This window comes from Cnephaeus nilssonii, assembly GCF_951640355.1.
Source record: "Cnephaeus nilssonii genome assembly, chromosome: 10".
Classification (NCBI taxonomy): Eukaryota; Metazoa; Chordata; class Mammalia; order Chiroptera; family Vespertilionidae; genus Cnephaeus; species Cnephaeus nilssonii.
In genome coordinates, this window is record NC_137081.1 from 82,776,385 (window position 1) to 82,788,478 (window position 12,094).

The following is a 12,094-nucleotide window of genomic DNA, read 5'->3' on the forward strand; positions in this document are numbered from 1 at the left end:
ATACTACCTAATAAGGAGGGAATATGCTAATTGACTGTCACACCCTCACAAAGATAGCGGCACCCACAGCCACAAGATGGTGGTGCCCAGTCCCCTCAGCCGCGCCGGGGCAGCAGGCATGCAGCAGGGCCAGGCCCACCACCAGGTGGGTCCTGCTGCTCCACGCACCTGCCTCTGGAGTCCCCTAGTCCCCTCAGCCCCCCAGCCACCCAGGGCCGGCCCAAGGGACTAACAGACAACTGAACAAGCAGGCTGTGTGGGGCAACCAGGCCAGCAGGGGGGTTAGTGAGGGACAACCAAACTACTGATCAGCAGGCTGCATGGGGTGACCAGGCTGGCGGGGGTGGGGGGGAAGTTGGGGGAAATCAGGCCAGCAGGAGGGGCTTTTGGGGGTAACCAGGCCAGCAGAGGGGCAGTTGGGGGTGACCAGCTCGCAGGGGGGCAGTAAGAGATGACCAGTCTGGTGGGGGGGGGCAGTTGAGGGTGACCAGGCCAGCAGGGGGGCAGTTGGGGGCAATTAGGCTGGCAGGGGTGGTAGTGAGGGGTGACTAGGCTGGCAGTGGGGGCAGTTGGGGGCAACCAGGCTGTCAGGGGGGCAGTTAGGGGTGACCAGGCCAGTGCGGGGGGGGGGGGCAGTTAGGAGTGACCAGGCTGGCATGCAGATGAGTGAGAGGGATGTCTGACTGCCAGTCTAGACTGGCAGTCGGACATCCCCGGTGGAGTCCTGGATTGGAGAGGGTGCAGGTTGGGCTGAGAGGACCCTTCCCCATGCACAAATTTCTTGCGCTGGGCCTCTAGTTATTAATAACTAGCTAATTACAACAGTATCACTTCCAGAGCTTCATGCATTTACATTCATATATGTGTCTGTTTCATGGGAGTAACTCTCACCTAAATGTTGTCCTATATTCCTCTGCAGCTCTCTTTTATTCAACAATACATCTTAGAGATCTTTCTCTGATAGAACACTGAGAGCTGCCTCATTCTGTTAGGGGCATAAAAACAATATTGTGGACCAGCTATAATTATAAGAAATATTAATCATGCTCTGTTAACAGTGATTGTTTTGTTCGATTAAAGAAAGCACATTCCAATCAGGCTGGGAATTGCACGCTGGACCTGGAAGCTCACCTGGAAATTCAGCCCACCCTCTACATCTGGGAGCTGCCTATTATCACAGAAAGGTTACCAACCTTGTCGCAGAAACCAGAGGCGACAGCGCTTTGAAAACCCCTAACCCTTTGCATACCTCAGGCCTTTGGAAACCCCCAGCTACATTACCTGTAAACTGCCCATTTTGCATAACAATTCATCCCTTTGCCTACTTCCCCATGTAATCTTTGTTCTTTTACCCAATATAAGCAGCTGGCTTATGGTGAGGCAGAAAAGATTTTTGTGGATGACCTGCTGCTCTCCCATACGGCTGGCATTATTGGGATAAATGCTCATATATGATTCAACCCTGTCTCTGCTTAATTGGCTCAAGTAGTGACAGGCAGCACAGAACAATTGATTGTGCAGTTACAATTCATTTCAACACAGCAATGCATTCAACAGCCTGGCTGTGCCACAGCTTATGTATACATTCCCCCATTGTCGGGCAATTAAGTTGTGACTATTTTTGAGGGGTGTGTGTGTGTGTGTGTGTGTGTGTGTGTGTGTGTGTGTAGGTCTTGCCACTATCATGTGGTGATGACCCAGGCACATTTAAGTACCTAAGACAGAACAGGCCTCAGAAAATTATCTGAGAAAGCATCTCTGGAGAGACCAATGCAAAGCTTGTAACTAAAGGTTCTGGAAATTCTGTCTGAAGATCCTTGATCCTGCTTTTCCCCAATGGCCACAAATCAAATTTGTTGGAAACTGAGAAGTTACTGTTAAAGCAAGACATAGCCCCTCTTGCAGTTTAAGGAGGAGATTGTAAATACAAACACATTTGAAAACGGAGTTAAATCCTGCCTTCAATAACCAAAGGAATGAGTCCTGAAAGATTATTTCATACATCCAAAATCCAAACCAACCTGAAATGAAAAGTTGGTATTGATAACGCATGGGAATTTCAGCACTATAAACCATACAAAGAGGATTTGAAATGCAGTTACTGCTACTCCGTTTATGTATTTATAATATTTTTCTTCTTTTGAAGCAAATGAGAAAATAGATTAGTTCTATATCTGACCCATAAAGATACAGTGAGACGCTGGCTAAGGAAATCCATTGATGTGGACAAATGGAATCTAACACACCAGAAGGAGAGAAAATTATTTTATCCACCATCCTTACCAATCCAGTTAATCCTGAATTGCATGAAGCTTCAAAAGATTATGTTTCATTCTGCCCTGCCTGCCACCAGCTTTGCCTGGGGAACTTCTACACATCCTTCCTTACCCCGCCACCATCTTCTGCAGGATTGCCCTTTCTCCCAAACCAACTCAAATACCAGCAGAGCAGTACATACACATCTATATACCATAACATTTCTTGTTCAGCACTCAAGTTGAAGCAGGAATTTTGGGGGAACATAGGCAGGTTTAGGGATTTTTTAGAATTGGAATCCATGGAAAAGTGCAGGGCTGCAGACTGGGAGAAGGTACATTTCCATAACACAAGGAAGCCAGGTGCAGTTACATCTCCATAAGACAAGGAGGCAGCAACAGGTATAGTGTATTTCCATAAGACAAGGAAACTGGAAGTAGCCAAGAAAGGTCTATATTTACAAAATAAAGAGAAGAAAGCCCAAAGGGAATAGGAAAACAATAAGTAACTCTTTTGAGCCCAGGAGTTACTATACCAGTCAAAGGGGAATATTGACCAATCAGAGGGGATATCAGGCACCAGGATCTGCAACCTTTATAAACCATAGGAAAAGGAATCCAGTGGGACCCTTTTCCCCCTCCCCACGTGGGAGTCCATTCTGTGGGACTCTTCCCTCTCCCTACGTGGGAGTCTGTACTTGTTCTTCAATAAATCTCCACCTTTGCTATACCACTTTCTGTCTGTGAATTCATTCTTCGATTCTGGCAGACAAAGAATCTGGGTTCCAGTCCAAAAATTCTGTATCAAAGTTGAGTAGGCTTTTTGAGAGAAAATACTATAGTGTGTGTATTTTGTTCTCCCAACACATAACAGTTTTGGCACCTAGCAGGTTCTCAATAAAAATTTATTGACCTTAAGATCTTTAAGGAAAGAGTACTCTTGTCATTCAGTAATCTCCGAGGGTCTACAAAAAATGGACATGAGGGGAAAACAATAATTCTCTAACTTAATTCATCAGTTCACCTGGTGCTACTTAAGGCATTAACTCCATGAAGTAAAGATTTTCTTTCCTTCTTAAAGTATACTTCCTAGAATCTTTGGTATCTGAGATTTTGTATTAAGGACTAGTGGCCCAGTGCATGAAATTCGTGCACAGGTAGGGTACCTAGGCCCAGCCGGTGATCAGGGCCAATTAGGTTCCCTGCCTCCTCCTTCCCTTGCTCCCTCAGCACCCCACCTCTGCCGCTGGTTGCCCACTATGTTCTGTGCCACGCCCTGGTAGTCAGCATATGTCATAGCGAGCAATCAAACTTCTGGTCTCCCGATTAAACTCCCAAGGGGACAATTTGCATATTAGCCTTTTATTATATAGGATTCTTGGTTAATTAAATGATAGATTTTAGAATCAAAGAACTCAACAAAGGGGTCTACAATTAATTGCAGCTATAGAATCTAATACAGCATTTTTTGCCTTTTCTAATGCATGTTTCTTTTGATATATAAAAGCTCTCAGGTCCCACCCTTGGAGACCTTTGTGCCTTCTGGGGCTGGGGTGAGGAAATGCCCACGCCCAGGTGAGGATCTCCTGGCTATCTCAAGAGCTGACCTGAGGTTCAGAAAACTAGAAACTATTTCCAGCATTTCCATTATGAAAGTTCATGACCTTAGGTGTATTTACCAACCCTTTTGTGATTCTGCTTTCCCATATACAAAATGGGAACAATAGGCATATCTTACTTATCTAATCTAGACTGTCAACTCCTACCAATCTTTTAACAATGCCCAAACATCACCTCAGCTGTGGAGGCTTCCCTGGCACTTTCCCTGCACACAATTCCATTAAGAAAAATATTAGATGCTGCTGTGGTGGGCATTCTAAAAATGACCACAGAAATATTTCTATTTCTACATGTAAGTTTTCTCTCCCCCATCAAGAGGTGAAATCTATTTCTCCTCATGGTGACCTTGAGCAAGTCCTTCCAAGACAGAAGGCATGAAAGCCTTTAAAGTCCTGCACACTCTGAGCCTTGAGTCACATTGTAGGAAGTCCATGAAGCCACCAGCAGGAGAGGCTATGTGGAGAAAGCAAACGGAGATACAGAGAGATGTCTGAAGGTCCCCCACTGCTCCATATGCTCCAGCCCCCACCCTTCTCAGCACAGTTCCCAGACAGGTGAGTGAATAAACCTTTGGGATGGCCACAACCTGCCTGCAGCCTCACAGAGACTCTGATCCAGAACTGCTCCACAGAATATTCCTGAATTTCTGACCTGCAGAAACTGTGTGAAAATAAATGACTATTCTTGTTTTAAAGCACTAACTTTTTCTTTTTTAAGTACAATTTCCATTTATTTTTCCCCCGGAGAACTTTTCTTCACTCTTTAAAGACTTAGCTCCTTACATGGGCTTTGGTGGAGGTTGTGGGCAGCACCCGAAGGTCTAAATCAGGGAGGGGGCGTTCGGTCCTTCCGGGCTTCATGACAACGGTTCCTGACTGCCTTGCTGTGAATGGCACAGCTTACACGGTAGTGCAGCTTCACACACAGCTTGGGAAGCACATGGGCGTTGAAGACACTCGCTTTGGAGATGTCCCTAATGGCTGCGGCCTCTACTATGTTTCTAATGACAAACTTCTTAACGGCCTTGTCCTTGGGCACGCACCGGGCGCAGTTGGTGCAACAAATACCGTAGGCTGCACATGGCCTCGGCCTTTTTTGGCAGGACCAGTATTTCTTCTTTTCTTGGTCATCTTGGAAACAAAGACCCGAGAGAGTAAACCACTAACTTTTTAGATGCATTGTTACATAACAGTAAATAACCAGAACAATTCCCTCCCCCAGAAAACCTCTGTCTATAGCACACCTATCATTATAAGTAACTGTGTTTATCTCTTGTCACCCCCTATTTGGTGGTAAAGTTCTCTAGGTCTAGAACCATATATTGTTATACCCAATATCTTGTGTGAGGGCCTATATAGAATATATGAACCATATATTATTATACCCAATATCTTGTGTGAGGGCCTATATAGAAGATATGAACCATATATTGTTAAACCCAATATCTTGTATGAGGGCCTATATAGAAGATATGAACCACATATTATCATACCCAATATCTTGTGTGAGGGCCTAGGTAGAAAATATGAGTTGTTTGGTAAGTTTGGAAGGATGGATGAATGGATGATGGAAGGAGGTTGTCAGAGCAGCCAGAGCAGAGCTTCTCTGAGTCCATATATTCTTCTGAATCCTACTAACAACTATGTCAAGTGTCAGAGCAGGTTCCTTCTCAAACCCTGCCCATTGCACTAACTGTTGGGTCTGAGCCCCTCTGCCAGGGGATGGACCTTCTTGGATGCCAGATGGTAGATGGAGAAGCCATGAGAAGTTGTGGGTACATAAGAATGAGTCTTTATTGTAGAAGCCAGTGGCCATGGTGGACAAAAGGGGCCACATGCTAACCTGACAAGCTCAGGTAAGGCCTGCATGGTGGTCTTGCAAACTCAGAGACCTAAAGTAACCACAAAGGATGGTCTGAAATTAAACTTTAACTAAAAGCAGTTATGGTGGGTAGTTACATCCTAGGCCCGTATCTTCCCTGACAAGGTCAACCTTTACCTTAACATACCCTTGAAATGTCTGGGTAACTTCCCTTTTTCAGGACCCCTTGGGGAACACCCTAATGTGCCTAGGTGCCAGGACAGATACCACAAATTCCTTCATTGTTATCATGTTTATTGTTCCTGCACCCACCTAAGTATGTGTCTATCATTTTACCTTTTATCCAATCCCAGGGTTTCCCTGCTTTGCTTTCTCCCGCCTCTCTGGTCTATCACCAATGGATTTCATGTAATCCACTTACGTCCCTTCCTTTGATTGCAATGTATAAATATAGATGTAATCCTCCTATCTCCTGAGCATTATCTCAATTCATTGAGGTTCTGCTTCCTGGGATATGTCGACAGTTTGGCTCAAATAAACTCACAAAAATTCTTTACAGGTTTGAATGTTTTTATGTTAACACCATTTAGCCATCAGACAAAATAGTTCTTTACAGCAAAGTCCTCTATAGGCAGCCGCACACTGGCTGGTGAACCAATACATCTTTCCTACAAAGCAGTAGTATCCTCTGTACCCACAGCCATTATCTGAGCAGCCACATGCTGCCTCTGCATTCACAGCCTCACATAGCAGCGGCACCTGAGCTCTCCGCTCTTGCCTCTCTGGCCTCTCCCCGCTCTCTTTTCCTGCCTCACATAGTAGCTACATCCTCTGTGCCCACCTCAGCTCCTCCTCCATACACTGGCTGGTTAACATGTATTATACCACTTAGACAAAAGAGGCTAGTTGCCAACAGTGACATCAATTATTTGGGCTATAGAAGGGCACAGTGTACCATGAGGTCACTGTGGCCTTGCAGCTGTGTAGTCCTTGGATATTCTGATTAAGATTCCCATGTTCAGAGTAGCCTTGGCCATCAAGCATATTAAGAACAAGGCCTTGACTATCCAGCGTCTCTGGCATGGTTCCCACAGAGACATAGAGAGATAAGTGAATACTTCCCAGAGATGCTGTGGAACCCTATAAACTAATGAATATAAAATATCTTAACAATGTCTTAAGATTTCCTGTTCTTAAATGATACTTGTTATCCATCTTAAGATGTGTATATGATTAGAGAGGTTTAAGATCACAGACATTTTCTGGATAATAAATCCAGTAACGTTCCCTCATTCTATTCCAACCCAGATAAGCTGTAATTTAATTGTCTGCATCTCCATTAGTTATAAGCCCTGTGGGAGCCAGAACCATGTTTTGTTTTGTTTTGTTACCGCTTTACTGTCAGAGCCTGGCACAATGCTTGCCATATATGTTTCTTTATAGAAGTGGGGGAAGAAAAGGAGAAAGGAAAGTATTTCAAAATTCAACAAAGGTCTGTTTTAATTAGGTATAATAGTCTCCCCAATTGTGTAATTGTCACCTTTTGTAAACTTTCAAACATTGTAGTTCATAATTTCAGATGGAATCCAGAAGACATTTGGAAAAAGAGAAATCTAAGCCCAATACTTTGTCACCATCATTCTCAAGGTTTGATCAAGCAGTGGCTGCCTCAATTGAGCTGTGCAGTCATGAAGAGTCCCTGCCTTCTAGGGGTTTGCATCTAAACAGAATCTGAAAATGTATGGATCATTTAACACTCCCCAATGCCATGAGCAGAAAAAAAAATGGTCACGAAACAGTCATTTGATGCAGAGGCTGGTATCAGGAGATTGTAGAAAAATCATACCATTCTGAAGGCTTAAGCAGTCTGCCTAAGGTTACTTACTGCTAGTAATAATAGCTGCCACTTATTTAGCCCTTAGAAACCTAAGCACTTCCATAAATTAAATCATTTCCTTTTCATAGCAACTCTAAGAGGTAATATTATTAGCATCCCCCATTTTAAAGAAGAGGATTCTGATGCACAGAGAAGCATTTTGCCCAAGTCTCAGAGCCAGGAAGTGAGGGAGCTAGAGCATAGAACAGGTGGTCTGTCTGCTCTTAACCATCATGCCAAATTGCCAAACCCATGGCTGCCACCACACGTTACAGAGGCAAAGTGCACTGCACGCACACCCACTCTCTCCCAGCCACAGAGACATGGTCAAGCAGGGAGACAGGGGAGGTGGTGGTTACTCTGAGGGTAACACTAAAATTCCTCTCGGGGAAAACTCCGTAAATAAAACAAGCTCATGGACAGATTTGATAAGGGCTTGAGGCCCTGTAGGCACAGCCTGGAAGAACTGAAGCTACAGAGTTAACATGTTTATACAAGAAAATAAGAAGTGTGATAGGAGAAGGGAGAGGAAAAGGGAAGCCCAACAAACATAGCAAGAAGCTGAAATTGGAATAGAAAATACTGCCACTGACAATTCACCAGAAGTGGAGGCAACTAACGGGCCTCAAAGGACAGGAGGTCTAACCATTCATAAAAACATCATTAGTAATGATCATCCAATATTGCCAATATTTCCATTCCTGGCTACAGAGGTTGAGGTGGACTTCTCAGGCACCTGTAATTGAGTGGAACCACATAACTAGTTCTCCCAAACAACAACAACAACCAGGAGTCACTTTCCATGCAGCACATTTAATTGCCTCCAGAATTTCTGACACCCCCCTCCCCCGCAACCCCCGCCATGGTGATCCAAAGTATTTTAGACATTTAGACTTCCAGCTTGACCCATGCTAATGCATAACGTGAGCTGTAGCTATGGCTTTTCCAACATTCTATTATGGAAATTCTCAAACATTTAGAAGTTGAAAGAAGCTTGCAGTGAACATCTTTGTACCCAACACCTAGATCCTACAATTAATATTTTGCTGTATTTGTTTTATCACATAGCTATCTATTCTTTTATCCCTCTATCCACTCATTAATCCATTTCATTTTTTTAATATATTTCATAGTGTTACAGACATCAGTATCCATCATCCCTAAGTACTTCAGCATACATATGTCTAAGTGAGCCAAATATTTGTTTGCAGGTTGTGTTTTGTGTTTGTTTTGTTGACAAAATGTGTATATGGTGAAGTGCACAAATCTTGCATGCCCATTGGAGAAGTTATATTTGTTGGTTTCAGCCACTGATATTTGGGTTTTATTGTTACCACAGCAAAACCTAGCCTTCCTGGCTAATTCATTTCATTGGATATTGTGCTGCCCTGTGATGTCACACTGCATGTGCTCCAAAAATCTCTCATTCAATCTACCTCACATGCAACCTGGAGTTAGTGGACTGTGTGGAAAGGTCAGGGAAGTCTCCAGTACAGTGATATGGTAGTAAAATGGGGATGTACACAGAGGAATCAAAATACAAAGTAGAGACTAAGAATTCTAAGCAAGCAGACCCTGGAGTGTGAGGCAACTTGGAAAAATGCAGTATCTTCTTGTGCAAGACTACCGGGAAATACTGGAAAGAGACCCTGGCTATGCCATGATATGTAGAAATGGGGATTTGAGCCAGTTTGACCTGACCCCATGGGCACAGTTGATTAGTCCTTTTTTCTTGAACCGAGTGTTTCTTGAACACTCTCTTCATTTGGCCTCCGGGATCATCCTCTCTTACTTTCCTGGTTGCTCCTTCTGTGTCTCCACTTTCTCCTCATCTCTAAATGTTGGAGTACTCCAGAGTTCAATCTCTAGGTCTCCTCTCTTTTCTTTTTTCTTTTTTTTTAAATTTCTGTTCTTATTTATCTGTTACTCTTGGAAAATCTCATTTTTTACTGGATTCCGACTTAGAGGTAGAAGCTCTTGGCAATCTGTGTCTAGAGTTTTTCTTTGGCCTCCTTCATTCTCGTAGCCAAAAGTTTAGCATATTATGTGGCCTCTTCCTTATTTTTCTTAGGACATTGCTTCTTCAGTACATTGTGTTTCAGGACACATGGAGTAACCAAGACCCTGAATCTTGGGTGCTTTGGTCCAAGGTTTCTTACCTTCTTTGTTGAGGGGCTTTCTCACAACATATTAGTGGACATCATCTTCCACTTGAAAAGTTTGTGGATTCTGGTAGCTCTTTAGGGCCCAAGGCACAATAATATCAGTGAGAATAGGAATATCTTTCTCCCCTTTTTTTACAGTAACCAACTGGAGAACAAGCAGATTGGCATCCACAATGCTACCCCCAACAGGTGAGAGCTTTCTTTATCCAGTGCTCCTTGGTCTATAATAGGAGTGCCCCTTACTCGGCAGCAGGTGAACATGGCCATGGGTCAAGACACCTGCTTCATGGGGAAACTTTGTCATTCCCACCACTGATTCAAACCATATAGCTTTTCCATTCTTCTCAGCAGCAGCAACTTCTGTGTCCATACACTTCTCACAAAAGATACAAAGTTTGTGTTCATCATCCACTTCAATGAGTTTCTGGCAGCCAGTGGCTGCCAAAGAGATGCTCAGCTTCATCCTGAAGCAGCCATCTGCCTCCAAGGTGCCACAAAAGACAGCTCTTTTCTATCTGTGCTCATCCCCCTGCAGATCACATCCAGTTCCATGGACTTACATATAGTGAATATTATTTTTTTTAATTCCAAAATTTATATCTTTAGCATGAACTTCTCCCCTGAACTTCATACTTCAACATCTGATAGCCAACTTATCTCTACTTATAAGTCTAATAGGAACCTCAAATGTAACATGTCCAGAACAGAACTCCTTACTGTGCCCCTTTAACTATCCCTCCTGCTGTCTTCCCCAGGTATCCCATGGCAACTTTGTCTCTCCTGTTGCTCAGGCCAAAACTCTTGTAGTCATCTTAAATCTGTGTGTGTGTGTGTGTGTGTGTGTGTGTGTGTGTGTGTGTGTGTGCGTGTGCGTGTGTGTGCATGCACAAGTGCATCTCTGCTTGTATTATGTAAAAAATGTTCTGGATGTGAGGGCAATCTGGCTGTGACATGTTACTCCATTGCTCACTGGGGTGAATTCAGGTGATGTGGCTCACTAGGAGGATGTCCTCTTTCTCCCTTACTGCTCCACATGCATTTCTCCTGAAGCTGCTCACTCTGTCAAAGGGGATAACCTTCCCCAAAAGAGGAGAACCATTCTTTGCTCAACGATATACAAGTAGTTGCACTTCCCTACTAAAACCTCCAAACAAGCTCTCAAGGTCCATTTGTAGGAGAACATAGGGTAGTCAAGCTTCCAAGACTCCAGACACATCCAACTGAGGTGCTGCATGTGGCAATCTGCTTTTCTTGAGGAAGAAATAAATGAGAGAGGGAGAGAGGGAGAGAGGGAGAGAGAAGAGGGAGAGAGAGAGAGAGAGAGAGAGAGAGAGAGAGAGAGAGAGAGAGAGAGAGAGAATTTTTAACTTTAGAATGTATCCAGAATCTGATGAGTTCTTTCCACTTTACCACAACTACCCTGGTCTGAGCTAATACATCTTTCTCCTGGATTGCATCAAGAGTCCCAACAGGTCTCCCTTGTTCTAGCTTTGACTTCACTCAGTCTCTTCTCAACATAGCAGCCAGAGTGGTTCAGTTACACATAATTCAGAACACATCATGCTTGTGCTCACAGTTGTTTAATGATTTCCCTTTCACATAGTAAAAGCTGAAAGTCCTTAGCATGCTACAAAATTCCACTTGCTTTGGTCTCCCCTTATTTCCTCACTTCATCTCCTTCTAAACCCCTTCTCATTCACTGCTCTTCAATCACACTGGCCCCTTGTTTATCTTGAATACACCAGGTACCCTCCTGCCTGGTTTAAATCAAAGGAGAGCTCTGCTAACCTAATGGTAAGATGTAGTCAGTCACAAGCTTGCTCAGAAGATCAATGATATCACATCGACTGATTTTCTCTTTTCAGTCTGCTGACTTCAATGCAATGGTAACAATATCTTCTTATGGTCACAAGGAGAGCTGTCATCTCTAAGCTTTGTATCCTGCCATGACAGTGTCCAAAAGGGAAAGCAAGGGAAGTATTAGCAAAATATCTCTCTTCTCAAGTGCCTCCCTCTTGTCAGGGAGGCAAAACATTTCCAAAGGGCACCAGCAAATCTCCAATGTATCCTAGTCCAGAGCACGTCCACTGGCAAAGGGGAAGATCATTACCGTGATAGTCACCATCTGCACCCTGGAGCTGGCACATTATGGCAACAATAAAGTGGACATTCTGGGATCTACTAGGTACCACTGAGAGGCCATGAGATTCAGACAGAGGAGCGCTGAACTCAACACTTGCTCTGCCATTAACTTTGTAACATTTATACGTGATGCCCCACTCTAGAACGATTTTCTTATGGGCAAACTGAGGAGGTTGGGCTAGACGTTGCCTTTTGGCTTAAATTTTCTCTTATTC

The 12,094-nt window shown here is 43.8% G+C and overlaps 2 pseudogenes across 2 annotated transcripts; both read right to left on the minus strand.

The window, feature by feature from the left end:
* Positions 1-4,653: 4,653 nt before the first annotated feature.
* On the minus strand, positions 4,654-5,005 carry LOC307106418 (small ribosomal subunit protein eS26-like; annotated as a pseudogene). Its single transcript has one exon. The product of its transcript is annotated as a small ribosomal subunit protein eS26-like (transcript).
* A 4,558-nt stretch (positions 5,006-9,563) lies between these two features.
* On the minus strand, positions 9,564-10,200 carry LOC307106073 (small ribosomal subunit protein eS6-like; annotated as a pseudogene). Its single transcript has one exon. The product of its transcript is annotated as a small ribosomal subunit protein eS6-like (transcript).
* Between the last annotated feature and the right edge of the window lie 1,894 nt (positions 10,201-12,094).